General features: G+C 33.6%; 2 long non-coding RNA genes across 4 annotated transcripts; one reads left to right on the plus strand and one right to left on the minus strand.

Annotated features, from left to right (window-relative positions):
• LOC109128078 lies at positions 2,161-3,838 on the plus strand. Its single transcript, XR_002034522.1, has 2 exons — positions 2,161-2,299; positions 3,638-3,838. It is a non-coding gene; the product is annotated as an uncharacterized LOC109128078 (long non-coding RNA).
• On the minus strand, positions 11,748-14,042 carry LOC104732118. 3 transcript variants are annotated; one of them, XR_002034460.1, is made up of 5 exons: positions 13,595-14,042; positions 13,050-13,256; positions 12,921-12,965; positions 12,344-12,480; positions 11,748-11,992 (listed from the first exon to the last, which is right to left on the minus strand). It is a non-coding gene; the product is annotated as an uncharacterized LOC104732118 (long non-coding RNA). The 3 variants fall into 3 exon arrangements; XR_758727.2 differs by having other exon boundaries at positions 13,177-13,256; positions 13,595-14,036; XR_002034459.1 differs by having other exon boundaries at positions 12,921-13,256.

Genomic DNA, 17,368 nt, shown 5'->3' on the forward strand with positions numbered 1-17,368 from the left:
CCCTACTCTCCTTCCCACCATGCCAAGCTTATGTCTCTCCCTCTCTTTGCTTTACTCATATCCCAAGCATGAAGTAAGCAACAACAACATCAAGGAGAAGGAGTAATGGAGCAAGGACAGCTGAACCAAACACCGGACATGACTTTGGACATGGATGCAATCTTGGACACGGGCGCAACCATACCAAGATACAGATCATGGATGCAAATTCAAGTTCCAAGGATCATGCCCGGGGTGAACACACGGAGAAAGAGTGCAGCAAGGAATGTGAGGAACAAGTGCAACCTCTTTGTCCAACAGTTCGTCTAAGACCCCGACCCCACCTCAAGCCGTCAGCCGATGATGTCCGACGATGCAATCAAGACCGTCTTCATCCTTACCCAAGGATGAAGACACCAAAGTCGTTAGGAGGATTTTGTACACTTTTTCCTACTTCCGATTTGTCCCATTGGATTTACCAAAGAGATTCTAATGAGGCAAGGAATCCTAATGCATCACCACGTCCAAACAAATGATGTGGCGATCCTATCTTCCTTCCTTCCCTATTTATTCTTGAACCTTCTTCTCTTTCTGACCGTTGTAATAAGGGCTACGTGTGTGGCCGTGTATTAGTCCGCGTGTTAGTGTCTCCCTTTGTACTCAGCCTATTTAAAGGAAAATAACCTCATTGTAATCTTTAGACTTGATTGAATAAACTAAGTTTATCCTTTTCCTTCTTGTCTTGCTCATTCGTCACTCAAATAGCTTAGGCTAGAGTTTGAAAACCCTAGAAGGCTCAAGCTTTCGCTTGCCTCTTCTAGTCAGTATCACGAGCCATAGAATGGCTCGTGATACTCGTGAGTTCACTGCTTTGATTCGGTCATCTCTATTGCATTCAGATCGGATCGAATTACTTATCAAGACGTTTCCATCCGCTTCGCTTCCATCTAATCTAGAGATTCTAGGCCGAGTTACTTACTAGAATCTCAGCCATTCTCACCAATCCTTCCACGGAAGCCTTGGCCAGTTTGAGTTCCAATCATTCGTCATCGCAAAACGTCCGTCCAATCTATAAAACCGACAGTCCGTCCGAGAGTTCCTTCGTCCATCCAATCCATTAGAGTTTATGTCTGTACATGAGAGGAGTCCATGTAATGACCCTCATCATGAGGTAAATTTCAAAATAAAAACTCAAGGCCAAAGGACCAAGAAAGGAAGCCAGCAAGGAGAGCAGAAAGATTCCTGAAGGAAAGTCCAAGGAAAAATTCGTAAACCGGAAGATGGCCGAGCCAAGATGGAGTGACCGGATGTACGGCGAAGACCGTAAGACTGATCGGGAGTCGTCAGGTTACGCGGAAAAATGCGAACGCAGGAAGTACCGAGAGTACCGGAAGGGACGGAGGTGTCCGAAGAGTACGGTCCGAGACGTCCGAGCAGTGCCCAAGAGCAGACCAAAGTGACCGGTAGTGTCCGAGGAGACGTACCGAGGCGTCCGGGTAATGTCCGAGAGGATCGGGAGAAGTCCGGAGAGGATCGAGAGAGTTATCCGAGAGCCAACCAAGGCGTCCGAGAGTAGTCCGATAATTGCCGAGGATTGCCGAGGATTGCCGAGGATGTCCGAGAGTTGCCGAGGATTGCCAAGGATGTCCGATAGTTGCCGAGAATTGCCGAGGATGTCCGAGAGTTGCCGAGGATATCCGAGAGTTGCCAAGAATGTCCGAGAGAGTTGTCGAGAGTGCCGAGACGGATCGAGTGTCACCGAGAGATGACCGACGACCAGCCGATCCGACAAAATTCCAGAAATTTAGGAAATTTTGTTTTATCAAAATTGACCAATGAGGAAGCATGCAAGTTAGTGGGAAAATATAAGTGGAATATTCTATGGCATCTCTACAAAAGCTAGAAGTGGGATGCATAATCATTTCTACTTTCTAAAAAGTGGCCAATAAGGATTCATGCAAGAGTTGGTGGGAGACAAAGAAAATTCCATTGGACAAGTGTGGATCATGCAATATTTGTGGCTCACAAATGACCCAAGTGTGTGCCTAAAGGAGTGGAGAAGAGAAGAGAAGTGTTTGCCATGCATTGGCTGGATTTTCCGCCCAAAGCTCACACCATTCCACTATAAATAGACCCCCTTAGAACCCTTGTGAAGCCATTTTCGTTTTTGTCTCTCTCTCCTTAAGAAAATAAGAAGTTAGAGAGAGTTAGAGAGTTAGAGAGAGCTAGGGAGAAGGTGCTCTTCCTTTGAAGCTTTTCTCTTCCGCGTCTCAAGCTAGGACTAGAAGCTGTTAGATCGATTCTTTCAAGCCAAGTCCAGGTGAGTTTCGATGCTTTTGATATAGCACATGTTAGGTGGGGTTTTGTTGGTTTTTGTTTAGGATTTATGGTTTAAATCTTTGCATTATTGTTGGGTTTTAGGGTAGATTCGTTTCTTTTCTTCTAGATTAATTTCTAGGAAGTTAAGTCTCGTTTTCTTTCCATCCTTGCATGTGGGTGTGAGGTTGTGTCTAGCACTTAGTCTCTAGATTTTCATTCTAGTTTCTTCGTTGCTTGTTTGTTTGTGCATGTTGCTTGATTGCATTGCATGTTTAGCTCTTAGTCTCTAGATATTTCTCTATATTCTTAGACTTGCATGTTGTTGGTTGGTGTCGCATGTTAGTGTTGTTGTGTGAGTTCATTCTCTTTTATCGGACTAGATGGGGAATTAAAGACATCCATCTAGTGCACGGTTTGCATGAGCAAAACCATCAGAACTCAAGTAGTCTCTAGATATTTTTCTAGATTCTTTGATGTCGCATGTTGCATGTTAGTGGTAGTTTTTTGCATGTTTGCTTGTGTGCATTGCATGTTAGATTTTAACACTTAGTCTCTAGATTTTCATTCTAGTTTCTTTGTTGCTTGTGTGTTGTGCATGATTGCTTGTGTGCATTGCATGTTAGATTTTAACACTTAGTCTCTAGATTTTCATTCTAGTTTCTTTGTTGCTTGTGTGTTGTGCATGATTGCTTGTGTGCATTGTATGTTGTTGTTTGTAGCTTGCATGTAGCTTGTGTGCTTTGAAGGTTTGTTTGGTTGTGTGTTGAGGTTGTGCAGGAGAAGACTTCCCCAAGGCCGTAATCGGTGCGGATTACGAAGACTCAGAGAGACGGGATTGCAGCCTATGGCCGAGTACTACACGATGATGTAGGCGAGAGAGCCTGTTGAGAGGGCATCGCATGTGATGTTCTATGCTCGCGTGCCTTTGTGGCTGTGAGTATAGGTGTTCACGGGCATGGGGGAAGTAACGAAGTGAAGAAGCGAAGGGCCCTTGAAGATGAAGAAGAAGTTTTCAGCTTCCGCATGCGTATACTTTGATAGTATACTAGGAGATTGCTTGACTAACTCGCATATTATCTTGCTTGTTTTTCTTGCATTTGTCTTGCATGTTGCATTTGAGTGCTGCATGTAGTTGTTGTGCTTAGGCTTGCATGTTGATAGCTTTATCTTGCATGTTGATAGCTTAGCATTGCATGTTGTTAGCTTAGGCTTTCATATTTGCTTTGCTTTCATGATGTGTGTTGCTTGCTGGGGTTGGGGCTGGGGTTGGGTTGGGTTTGGTTTCTTGTTTCCGAACTCACTGAGTGTTAGCACTCAAGACTCCATATTTGTGTTGCAGGTAACCTTAGTGGGGAAAGCCTTAGGGGGAGCGCAGGACGTTAGGCCAGCCGGTGTAGAGTTGCATTGCCTTTGCAATTCGTTTTTGTAAAATATAAATTGTTGTATTTTGGCCTTAGGTGTCTGGCGCCATTTTCGTATTAATGTTTTATGAACTTATTTTACGAAGTAAATATAGTTAAAAGTTATTTTTTTTATTTAAGTTGTGTGGTTTCGTTTAGTTCCAGCCTTGTCCGGGCCAACAGAACGCACCAGGCCGCGAGATTGCAAAGCCTAAGTAGTCTCGGTTGCGGGTGGAATTGTGCTAGGAGGACCGGTCGGGAAGTCTGCAGCTTCCGTCCCTCGACTGGACCACCTCGGTGCAGTTTCCATAGTGGCGTTCCATGGCTGTCCGTTGGCCTGTGTGGTCATAGGACGGTTCGGGGGCGTTACACTCCATCCCTTCTCCGATCCTAAGGTGCTTCCCGAGATCACATCAAGGAGCGTCAAGAATTATAAAAACAAATTAGGGCTTTTGGTTTATTTAGTCTAACCAAGATTTAATTAAATCAAAAAATTAATTAAAATCCACTCTCTTTGCGTACTCTACACATCACAATTCTATTACCGGAAGAACACGGGTGTTACAAATATCTTCAAAATATTATTTAGGATTTCGAGGTTCGTGTGTTTGTCTTGAGATTTCATATAAAGGGTGACAAAAAGTAGAAAGAGGGAGTCGAGTATAGAGGAAGAAGCTCAAACACAAATAGAATTGTAAAGAACCTAAACCCCCTTTCCCCTTAAGTGAAATGTTTTGGGTTTTCGGGTTACTCGTTCGGGTATCGAGTAAATCCTGAAACCAAACTAGTACCCACAGGTCAATATATATATAGGACCAACAATATAAAATGGCATAATCCGAATCCATACCGAACCGGATTTTTCGTTTCGGTTCCGGTTTGGGTTTACAGATTCAGATTTTTTGCCAAGGGATCCAACGAGTCCCTAGAACACCGTCTTCTTCATCGCTTTGATTCTACAATCACACATTGTCTTTACCTGCACCACAAAAAACAATTAAGATGCGTGAGTATTATCACAAATACTCAGTGAGACGATCCTCCTATCTACTGAGCTATACACACAAGCCAAAGACAAACACAAACAATAAAAGCAAATCAGGCAACCAAAATAACACATCAACCGCATGAGAACTGGTGTCGACCGATACTCGCACCCGACACCACCAGTGTCAACGGACACCACCAATGTTAACCAATATCTACCTGGTGTCGACCGACACTCTCGTTCGACAACTCGCAAACTATCACCAATGCCCTATCATTGATTCTAGTCGACTCTCCTCGAAAGATCTCGGCTCCCAAGGCCACCAACTCCACCATGACTCCCACAACAACCATACAAGGCCACAAGGATCAAGAAAAACAGAAAACAAAGAAAGGAATTAATCACCAAATCAACCAATGTGGTCGACCCATACCAAAACTTCACAGTTTTGGTTCTTGGGCGTTACATAAACAATGTGGGACGTTGATATCGATAAGTCTAATCTATAAATCAATATCTACTAGGCGAGTGTCACGATTTTTTTAAACCGAGTTCGAATGAGAAAGACCGTACAGGTGGACCCATAAACCATTTAATAGTGAAAGACAAATTCATTTGTGTTAAAATAGATTGTCTTGGGGCTTTTAAATAGTCTATTCATTTAGGTTGATATTCAAACATTAAAGGATACAAAACTAACGGATTAAAAATTTAAAATCACTAGTTTTTGGAATTACAAAGTCCGCGATATATTAAATAGAGACCTGAAACCAAAAACTAATTCAATATGAAGCNAAAAAAAAAAAAAAAAAAAAAAAAAAAAACAAGAAGTATGGAAAAAGTGTTCGGCAAAGAAGTATTCGAGTTGGTTTTCGATTTTGAATCAACAAACAAACTGAGAAGAATCATGAACAAAGAAACCATCTATGTCGTTAGATTATCACAAGATTAAAGATTATACATCACCTGTAAAGCTCCCATTTCACCAATGTTTGTCGATGCCGGCGGAGGTATTTCCTCAATCAAAAGGCACCCCGGGCAAGATTCAGATCCCTAAGCTGTTATTGACATGGGTCACATGACTTAAATGAATCTCAATTTGAGACACATTTGAAAATTATCATATTTTCGCATCTGGTATTTTTCAAAGAGTTTTATGCAAAAATAAAAAAAAACCTTTTATACATGTCTGAGAATTAAACTGCGGATGACTTTTGAGATTGCGGTATTGACTTGCATTTATTTGAAGAAATTTTGAACTAATAATAATAATACTAATAATAATAATAATAATAATAATAATAATAATAATAATAATAATAATATGAGCTGATTTTTGTTGTCAAAAAATAATAATAATAATAATAATAATAATAATAATTGAAACAACCCGACCCGTTTTTTTATTTATATATCCTAATATCTAATAATCTCATACTCACTAACAACCTAATCCCCCAATCATTAACAACAGCAGATAACACATGAACCAATCCAATAAACTAATAACGAATAATGAATAACATGAAACCAATTCCAGCAATAATCCAAAACAGAACAAGTCATAAAACCAGTAATCCTAATTCTAACAACCATTCTAGACCACTAAGTTCCGCTCTAGCATCCTATCAAAGAGATAGAGCAAACAACTAAGCCTCTAGAACATCCTCCTCTCATAACCTTGATTCCACGATCACACTTTGCATTTACCTTCGGCACAACACAAAAGAGAGGCGTAAGTATTACCAGATATACTTAGTGAGGCAATCCTTCCATTTATTGGGCTATACACACAAGCAATAAAATATCTCATGCCGCAATCAACAAACAATTAAACAAACCAGACAATACACAAAGCATCATGACATAAACCGCCGCTGCAGAAAGGTGTCGACCGACACCACAACTGGTGTCGACCGCCACCCTGCTCGACACCCATGAAACCCTAGCAGTGTCGACCGACACTCGCCAAAGTCCTCGAGCCGTCTTCGCGTTGGTGTCGACCGACACCAGCCCTTCAAACAGAAATTCCGAATCTTGCCTCCAAACTTCTCCCATTCTATCCACGCATCCTCAGAAGCATAAACCAGCCATAAGAGCCACGAAAACTCACAAGGAACTCAAAGGAAACAATCACACAATACACAAGTCATAGAAATAGAAATCTTAGTTTAGATAAGCCATTGTCATGCACTCACCTTTGCCAAATAGAGAAAATCGACCAACCCACAACCAGAAAAACACCACAACAAGCTCCTTCCACGTCCTTAGCCTTAGATCTCCAGCCCCCAGCACAGATCTCTCAAAAACAAGCAAGGAACCTCACAGAGTTCACAAGAAGTCACTGGGAAGCTTTTTCTCTCTTTCTTTTCTCTCTGGAACGAGAACGGCTGAAGAAAAACCCCTAGGGCGTCGAATTTATGCTTAAATACAGCCTCCAAAATTATTCCACTAACCGCACTAAACAATTGAAAATTAGAATTAACCCAAACCTTAATCGGACTGATGGTGTCGACCGACATCCTTAGTGGTGTCGATCGACAGCCAACCCATCCACAATGTTCACGGGCGTAATAATAATAATAATAATAATAATAATAATAATAATAATAATAATAATAATAATAATAATAATAATAATAATAATAATAATAATAATAATAATAATAATAATAATAATAATAATAATAATAATAATAATAATAATAATAATAATAATAATAATAATAATAATAATAATAATAATAATAATAATAATAATAATAATAATAATAATAATAATAATAATAATAATAATAATAATAATAATAATAATAATAATAATAATAATAATAATAATAATAATAATAATAATAATAATAATAATAATAATAATAATTTATATATAATAGCAGTCCGAATAAATGCCACCAAAAGTTGTGTTTTTTGAATCGTACTTTTTAGATAATTTTTCAAAAAAATCTGTAAAAAAATTTCATTATGTGTTTACGAAAAGTTGCGATTGATCATTGTAATAGTTTTTTTTTTGTAAAGTTGCAACTATTCATTGTAGAGTTGTATTTATTCGAATATTCATATCTTTTCATTGCGACTTTTCATTAAAAAAATAACAATCCGAATAAATGCCACCAAAAGTTGTGTTTTTTCAATCTTACTTTTTAGATAATTTTTCAAAAAAATCTCTAAAAAAAATTAATTGTGTGTTTACGAAAAGTTGCGATTGTTCATGGTAACAGTTTATATTGTAAAGTTGCAACTATTTATTGTAGAGTTGTATTTATTTGAATATTCGTATATTTTCATCGCAACTTTTCATTAAAAAATATTATTTTTATTATTTTTATCAAAATTTTTATACGGTTGCGTCTTTTTAGAAAGTTGCATCTATTAAACGTAGAGTTGTGACTTTACGAACAATTGTATCTATTCAAATGTTCACATTTTTAGAAATTTTATCTATTCAAATGTTCACATCTTTAGAAACCTATATATTTTGTTCTTCTTTTATAATAATTTCAAACTTTTGTTTTAGTTTAAAATATACATGTCTTTAATATAAATTTGTTTTTTTATTGGGAAAATTTTAAACTTTCTTTTTAACATATAATAACAAAAATATGAATAAATGTGAACAACAATTGCGACTTTTCATGATATACATTTTCGTAAAATAATTGTTTTTATATATTTTTAAAAAGCTTTATACGGTTACATCTATTCACTGAGGAGTTGTGTCTTTTCACCATATTTTATTCATATTTTTCATCACAACTTTTCGTTATAGTAGGTGTGTCTATTTATATAATCATGTCTTCTGAACTCTCTATATATTGGTCTCTTCATCAATAACTAGGAAATCATTGTTCGTTGAAACAAATTTTATGTTTTATGTTAAATCTAAATAATTTGAATATTTATATCCAATATTTAACATTATTCTATAATATAACAAAACAATAGAAATGATTATAGCAATATAGAAATTTAATACAACTTAATATATAATTTACAGTTACGTCTATTTATCGTAACTTTTTAAAAAAACTATTTTAATATTAATATTTTTTTATTTAAAAGTTGTCTATTTTTATTTTTATTTTTTGTTGATATATTTTCACTCATTTTAAGTATATTTTATAATTTTTTATTGATACATTATCATTCATTATTAAATATATTTTATAATTATAATTATTTACTAGAAAATTGCATTTACTCATTACAACCATTAGTTCAATATTCTCAGTTAGAATCACTTAATTATAATACTCCCTCCGTTTCATAATATAGGATGTTGTAGAGAATTTTTATGTTTCATAATATAAGATGTTTTCAAGTTTCTATGTTACTTTGACATTAGTTTAATATTTTTATTATGCAGTCTTGTTTATAATTGATTGAACTTTTTTAAAGTGGTTATTTTTTAATCTGCGTGCTTTCACTTAAAACATTTTATATTTTGAAACGGAAGGAGTAGCTTTTTTTACTGGTAATATAAATATTAATAATTGTTATGATGATTGTAGCTCTTTATAATAATTCTTCATAAATTATCTTATATTTCTAATAATTTAAACAATTTATATATAGTATTTATATATTTAAACCTACCTAATATTTTTTCCTTTTTTAATAACTTTAGCTTTATTTGTAACACATACTTTAAAACTATTTGTTTACTTTCAACTGATTTCATAATACATAATTTAAATTTATTTTTTTCTGAAATATTTCCCCTGCGACATCGCGGAGGTCTGAGTCCTAGTAATGATAATAATAATAATAATAATAATAATAATAATAATAATAATAATAATAATAATAATAATAATAATAATAATAATAATAATAATAATAATAATAATAATAATAATAATAATAATAATAATAATAATAATAATAATAATAATAATAATAATAATAATAATAATAATAATAATAATAATAATAATAATAATAATAATAATAATAATAATAATAATAATAATAATAATAATAATAATAATAATAATAATAATAATAATAATAATAATAATAATAATAATAATAATAATAATAATAATAATAATAATAATAATAATAATAATAATAATAATAATAATAATAATAATAATAATAATAATAATAATAATAATAATAATAATAATAATAATAATAATAATAATAATAATAATAATAATAATAATAATAATAATAATAATAATAATAATAATAATAATAATAATAATAATAATAATAATAATAATAATAATAATAATAATAATAAAAAAAAACTTGGTTGGCTCATGAGACAATCATCTTTTAAACAGCTTAATAAAATATAGAGGTTTTTGATGTAAAAATAAAATAAAATGAAAAGATAAACTTGGAGGTATCCAATCATCTGAACACCAGTAATTGTAGACATTTGACCTAACAAGCAATGATCAATAATTTTATATTTGACCTCTTTAGATTCCCAAAGGCAATCGTACCAAATTTTCTTTTAAAAGTCTTATATATGGTTGAATAGATTATTATCCACGCTTTTCATGTTAAAATAAAATAACCACTAATTGTTGGGACAGTCCTTATACAAACCAATAAACTAAATTTTAAAAATATTCTTATTAATTTTATATTTTAAAACACTAATAAATATATTCTTTTTGAAAATACAAAAAAATAAACTAAAACTAAATTTTAAAATTTTATAGCTAAGCTCAAACACTAAAATCTAAATTTTAAACCCTAAAAACTAAAGCATAACCCAAAAATTGTAGACTCAAATTTAAACATTTAAAGTTATAAACTCTTAAAATTCATTTTCAGTATTTTTCTTTTAGTCTTTTTTTTATGGTACTTTTGAAACAATTATTTAGTTTAGTGGTATTTCTCTTGACTTTTGTGAAATTTCTAACATGCATACCATACTTCCATGTTATACAATTGATTTAGTATAGTTTTACAATTGCTGAAACTATCTATATTTTTTTTGACAAACGCTGAAACTATCTATATATGTTAGAATTTAAATGAACAAAAGCTTCTGATCATTTTTTTTTTTGATATTTTATTTTATTTCAAAATTTTCAATCTAATTCAGGACTACAATATAATTTTTTAATATGTATACTAAGAATATGAGTTGGATTGTTACCTATCGTATTTGTCAATTAATTTATTACTATTATCTGAAATTTGATTTACGCAGATTTTGATAAGTTGAATGTGTACATTTGATTTATAATATATCACTTTATATTTTACATAAAGGCTAAAGCGTTATGTTATTCTATAATCTATAGAAACTAAAAAAAAAAGATTTTATAATTATGCATGATACTATGCATTATTTTGCCAGTGAAATGGTAAGTTGTATTTTTTACAGAAGATAATATTTCCTAACTTAGTAAGGAAAATTGCAACATAATTTTTTTTTCAAAATTAAATTTGTGAGTAAATCAACTTCAAGTTTTGTTAATATTAATGTTTGTATCAATTTAGAATATTTATAAGGTTTATTGTAATTTGATCTACTTATACTGTTCAACTTCAAAATTCGATTAAACCGAATATAAACTTCCTCATTAGTTTCTCCAGGGAGCTTCTGATACAAGTCGGTATATTCAAATTTGGACTTTATTTATGGGAGCGGGAGTTCCTGATTGGTTGTAGGAGAAACTCATCATTCAATTCCCTGGATTATCTAGTTCATATGGTAGGATAGGAATAACAAAGTGTTTCAAGGGATCCAGCACTACAAGAAAAATCAATATTCATAGCACATGATAAATGCTATCGTATGTGTTTAATAGCGTTTTCATAAATGCTATGTTATCGGCAGCTATCTTAGGTATCACCTCTATTATAGCGTTTTTGACATGTGCTATTATATGTCATTCTTTTATAGCACTAATCAAATGATATAATATAGTTTTCCGTAACACATATTTTGTGCCATTTTATATTATGTCATAGCATTTTTATTTTGTTATATGGAGAAATTTAAATTTTAATTTGATTTTTATAATTTATATATTTGACCCCAGTTTTGCAGACTTATTTAAATGGATTGATATAAAAAAAAATTATTTCATAAATATCATCAACATACATAACATTAATTTAAACAAGTCTTACATATCATACAAGTCTTGTACTATGCTGCCAAGTTTTATCCAAAAAAGCTAACATTAAAACTTATAAGGATTGAGACAAACTTGCGATATCTTCCGTCTCTTCTCCTCTATCTATTTCGCCTTCCCATCAAAAGCAGTACACATGTCTGAAGAACTGTTCCGGTTAGCATTCCCATCCATATTCCCTGTAATCATGTGTATCCACAATACTAAGGTGCTTTTGTGGTAAAGTAAAGAAAGATATTCACGAATCCAAAACATTGACAGATAGAATAAAGACATTTTAGCTCAAACTCAAATATGAGAGACTTATGGATGAGTAGAATCAACATTAAGGTTTTCTATAAGACAAGTAGAGAATCAGATAAACAAAGCATTCACCATTCTGATAATCAAAACAAAGCATTCACCCTTCTTAAACAGCTATCACAGCTTATCCATACAATGGTGCAAATAAGAATGATAATAGATGGGGTAACATCCAACTAAACATGCAACATCCACTAATGGAAAGGTAATAAGATATATATAATTACCTCTGTATGGGCTTGTCACCAGATTCAGGCCATTCCACAATCTCTGCAGGAGGGTTTTATTGAAAATAATTTCTTCTGTTACCTCTGCTCAGGCGCCAGACTCTTTATTCATGTTGGAAACTCCAAACAGTCACACACTGCACAAACAAGAAAGATTATAAGTGTTTATAAGCAAGCTCTCACACAAAGCACATAAGTTGAAGTCTAAAAGTAAGGATATAACTTTATCATCTGTTTTTTCAGCCTATAACCAAAACACAAATGAATAAGAGAATGAGACACTATAACAGATTTCAAGAGACAAGAATCACACGAAGGTAAAAAAAAACATATAGTTTAAGAACTAGATCATAGAGGCAAAGAGAGAAAGACTCACAGAGAAAACTAGTAATGGACAGAAAAAAAGACAAGACACTAGATGAATTGCTAGTCATGAAAGTATTTTAGAAACTTGCACATTCAAGTAAATGTCAGACCAAATGCAGCAATACAAATTGGTAGGAAGTGGACTCTGTAACCAAAAGTGTCAAGGTCTTGTTTAGTAACAGTAACACAATATAACAGCGAAAAATCTAACCTTGTGGCCTAGAATTTCTGGCTGACTGGCTCTCTTATCTCCTTTCTACACAAAAAAATGAGAATAAAAACAACAGCTCAACGAAAACAAAGTTTGAGCAAGGGAGATCGAAAGAAGGGACAACAAAACTTGTCATCGGTTGTAATGGTCTTGTGAACAGCCTTCTTCTTTCTTATATGAGATTCAAAATGTTTAGAGAACATCCAAACATGAAAATGATAAACAAAAAATTCACAAAAAGACTTAGTTCTCAAACCTTCTTATTATCTCCTTACGCTTCATGATTGCAAGAACATCTCCCTCTTTTGTCTTTACTTCAATCGTAGTAGAACCAATCTGCAACCAACTCATCAAAAATACCTCAGGGTTTTATGGATACACAATCTAATAGTTACCCCCAACATAGCACAGTAACAGGAGAACGGATTAGGAAAACCAAATAACAAAGTTTCAAAGTCCTCTTCAAAAGAACTAAATAGAAAAGAAGAATTGAAGAACAGAACAACCTTCATTTCAAACTAGCATCCAACCTTCAATTTAGACTAACATCCAAGCTCGATTAATAACCAAAAGAACAGAACAATCTTAAATTCAGACAAACATCCAAAGCTAAGAAATTTTTAAGCTCGATTAATTAAAATTTTAAATTGTGAGTAAGGAATAAAAGCAAACACCTGGTGGGTGCACTTGGACGAATAAGAAGAACATAAAACTCTTGATTGTTTCACAAAATCCGAACCTACGCATTCACGCTCACGGTCTCTCTCTCTCTCTCTCTGTCTCTATTCCTATCGCAATCTCGATCTCACCCCTATCATTCTCCCAGTCGCGGTCACGTACTCGGTCCCCATCTCAATCTCAGTCTCGATCTTTGTCCTGATTGGTGTTGTCTCCATTGGCGTCTTCAGTCTTAGGCTCGGAGTTGACATAATGGATGCGAAATGAGGCCGGCGACGAGCTTCGCGGTGGAGTCTGTGGTGGAGTCGAGAAGACTGAAGACCTAGATTTCAGTTTGGGGATTTTTTTTTTCTTGTTCATCGTATAGAGAAGGGAAAAGAATATAGGGGTAATTAAAACTTTTAGATACGAACAAGGCTCAAGTGAAGTTTTTCTTTTTAGTATAGACAAAATAAATGATTTTAGGTTTACATTTTAATGAATTTTTATCATAGCTTTTTCCTACTGCTATTAATACTAACCAAAATCAAAAATCTATCATTTATACCAGTTACGAAAATAGTGCTATCCTAATGTGCTATTAATAAGCATTTTTCTTGTAGTGCAGCTATTAGATATTACTAATCAAGCTTTAGGTGAACAATTATTGTGGGAGGAGGCCCAACTAGTCTCGAGGACTGTCCCTGGTTCTCTAGAACCCTTAGACACCCCGGGGTCCATAGTTCGTTGTCAAATTGATGGATCTTGGAAAACATCATATTCTAGTTCAGGTCTGAGATGGTGGAGTCGTAATAGTGAGGGCCAGACCTTAGTGTTAGGAGCAAGATGTCAAAGTATAAGTCCTTCCCCTCTTCACTCGGAGCTAGAAGTTTTGTTATGGGCCATGCAGTGCATTCTATCTAGATGAATTGATTGTCAGAGGTTCGAGACGGATTATTCTGAGTTAGTCACAATGGTGCAAACCCTTGAAGAGTGACCGGCTTTTTCTACGCTTCTTGATGAGCTCTAGGAACTTAGTGATTCATTGGCCCTTTTTACTCTCTTATTAAAGACGGATTGCTTAGCTCGTTCCTCTAAATTGTTGGTGTCAGATATTCTATTTATAAACTTTTATCCTCCGGTTTAGGCTACCAATCTTAGAGTTATTTTTTAATTAATGTTAGGTTGACATAAAATAAAATAAAAAAAATAAAAAAAAAAATCTTCCAAATATGGATGAATCTTTTGTGAGAATTCATTTTTGGTTTGGACAAAGACATCTGAATATAGACCCATGCATCCTTGTAGAACCGAGACTATTCTTGTTTTCCTTTTTTGTGCACCACCGAGACTACTCTTTAATAACTTTTCTTTCAAAGGGAACTAAAATTATGTTCCGTTTTCAGTTAACCTAAATCCAACCACTAGTCTAACTTGATCCCCTACTTAATAAAATGGTAGTACATTTACTAATATAACATTCTCTTTTTTTTGTCAAACAAGCCTTGATTTTTCATTCAAAGAAAGCCTCAAAGGCAGAGTGCACAAGAGCTTCAAGCATAGCAAAGGTTACAATAAGCATTAAAAGGGTGACAATAAACTTTAATGGGCATACAATAGTAAAGGTTTGATAGGCCATAGAGGATTGGAGACTGAAGCAAACGAGCAACAAGCCACACGCAATCTCATGGTGTGTCATAGACACTTCCACGAGCAAGTTGGAGAGATTTGGAATAGTCACAATCAGAACTGATTCATGTGATGTTGATAAGCTGTCATATACCTCATGGTTTGCCAGGACAAAGCAAGATAAGGATAATGGGACAGAGGATAGGAGCAAGTCTTGAGAGGTGGAGAATCTCCGGTGATCACCGCTCAAAGGAGGCGGGATCATAATGCCATGATTTGCCAGCCTCTTACTTTCATGATAATTTTCCTTGGTGTTGCTGATAAGCCAGGTTCGATATTTGAAGGACACATGGGTACAAGGATGAAGAGATTTCGGTAATCTCCACTCCGTAGGGAGGAGATCATAATGCTGATAACCTTCCATTCATTTACATATCTAGTATCTATAAACAACCATCCAAATAGCCAAAAGCTTAGATTAAAAGATGTGGTACTAGGGGATTTGCATACGACCAAGGTTCGAGAAAAACAATTGCCGACCCATCTCCATGAATACGATATCGGACTTATTCGGACATAGATTATAATAATTACTTTTTATATAATATATTTAGATTATAATCTAGAAATGATTTTATTTATAATTTGATAGAGGACAACATTTTAACATGTATTGTTGTATATTGTTGTCCACAATTTCCAGAATTGGTAGACAACATCATCAACGAAGATAAAACTTGTCCACATATTACTTCTCCTTTGTTGGCCATGATAGAATGATATGTTTTCCATTGTTAAGACTTAATGTTTGAGTTCTTTGTCAACAACATCGATCTTCTTACGAACCATATAAACTTTGTTCTCTCAAAATCAGTAGACAATTTGCTTTAGTTAATGACTTATAAGTAGTTTATCAAAAGGTTGTTGAGAATGTATGTAGACAATAGACATTTGTTAAAGTATGTAGACAAATTACTGTTATCCTTAACATAAGTTGTCCACGTTTGAGACATTAAGTAACTGTGTCTATTGATGGGGTGTGTATAGTGTCTACAAGTTATTTCGTTCTGTAGACAAGTTAAGTATGTGGACAAGTTGCATTACAAGACTTGTTGACAAGGTCAATTTGTTAAATGTCAGTAGACAAGTTCCTCTTGTTGTAAATATGGACAAAAGTATGTGTCCAAGTTTTTATATTGATTGTCTATAGACTAGAAACTAGTATCCTTTCGGATCTTCGTGAACATAATTAAAAATAGTTTTTGTAACTTAAATATGGTTGCTGAAACTAAAGGGAGTAGAGGAACATAAGGAGATTGGATGAGAAATTTAGTTTTGTTTTGACCTACTTCCGGAATAAAACTCGACAAAAAAAAAACAAGAGATGAGATGTCATTAAATTGTCCTCACATATCACTACTGATTTTTATCCAAATTCTTAATTCAAAGCAGCCAGAATTTTACCCAGATTCGATGGATGATGTGGGGACAAACAAAAAAAAAAGAAAAAAGAACAAAAGAAAAGAAGATGTCTCGTTTTAAAAAAAAATGAAACAAATATGAGAAGGTTTATTTTCGTCTTTCTCCTTTTGGCTTCTGGTATTGTGTGAAATAAGTGATCAAATGTGGTAGAAGCCATAAGAAAGATTTTTAAATGCGGTAGATTTGTTTAAAAACTCTAAATTTTAGCATTAACATTTTAGGAGTTATGGTATTCCACTATTATATCAGTTGCTCTTGGATCTCATACCTTATATATAATTAAACATAGTTATATAAATTGATTTCTATTATATCAATAACAGTTAATTTCTTTATTATGTATAATTCACAAACACTTTCAAAAATTTAAATACAATCATATCTTTCCTTTTTTTTACAGCAAAATAAGTTCATCAATTCAAGCTAGAAAAGGATGGGTTTTTTCCATTGGAGAATCAATTGGTTAACTCCTTGTAATCTGTCTCAGATGCAACATGATAAAGAGAGAGAAAAAATTTTGTTCAAAAAAAAAAAAAAGAGAAATAAAGGATCTCATTGCCTAAAGTAGCGACTAAAACTTTATATGAAGGGGGATACACGAAGTTGAAGGCTTTTCATACCCAAATGATTTTTTTTTCCTTGTGCAGACACCCAAATGAATTAATGAGTTTGATTGGTGA

Source organism: Camelina sativa, chromosome 12, assembly GCF_000633955.1.
Source record: "Camelina sativa cultivar DH55 chromosome 12, Cs, whole genome shotgun sequence".
Classification (NCBI taxonomy): Eukaryota; Viridiplantae; Streptophyta; class Magnoliopsida; order Brassicales; family Brassicaceae; genus Camelina; species Camelina sativa.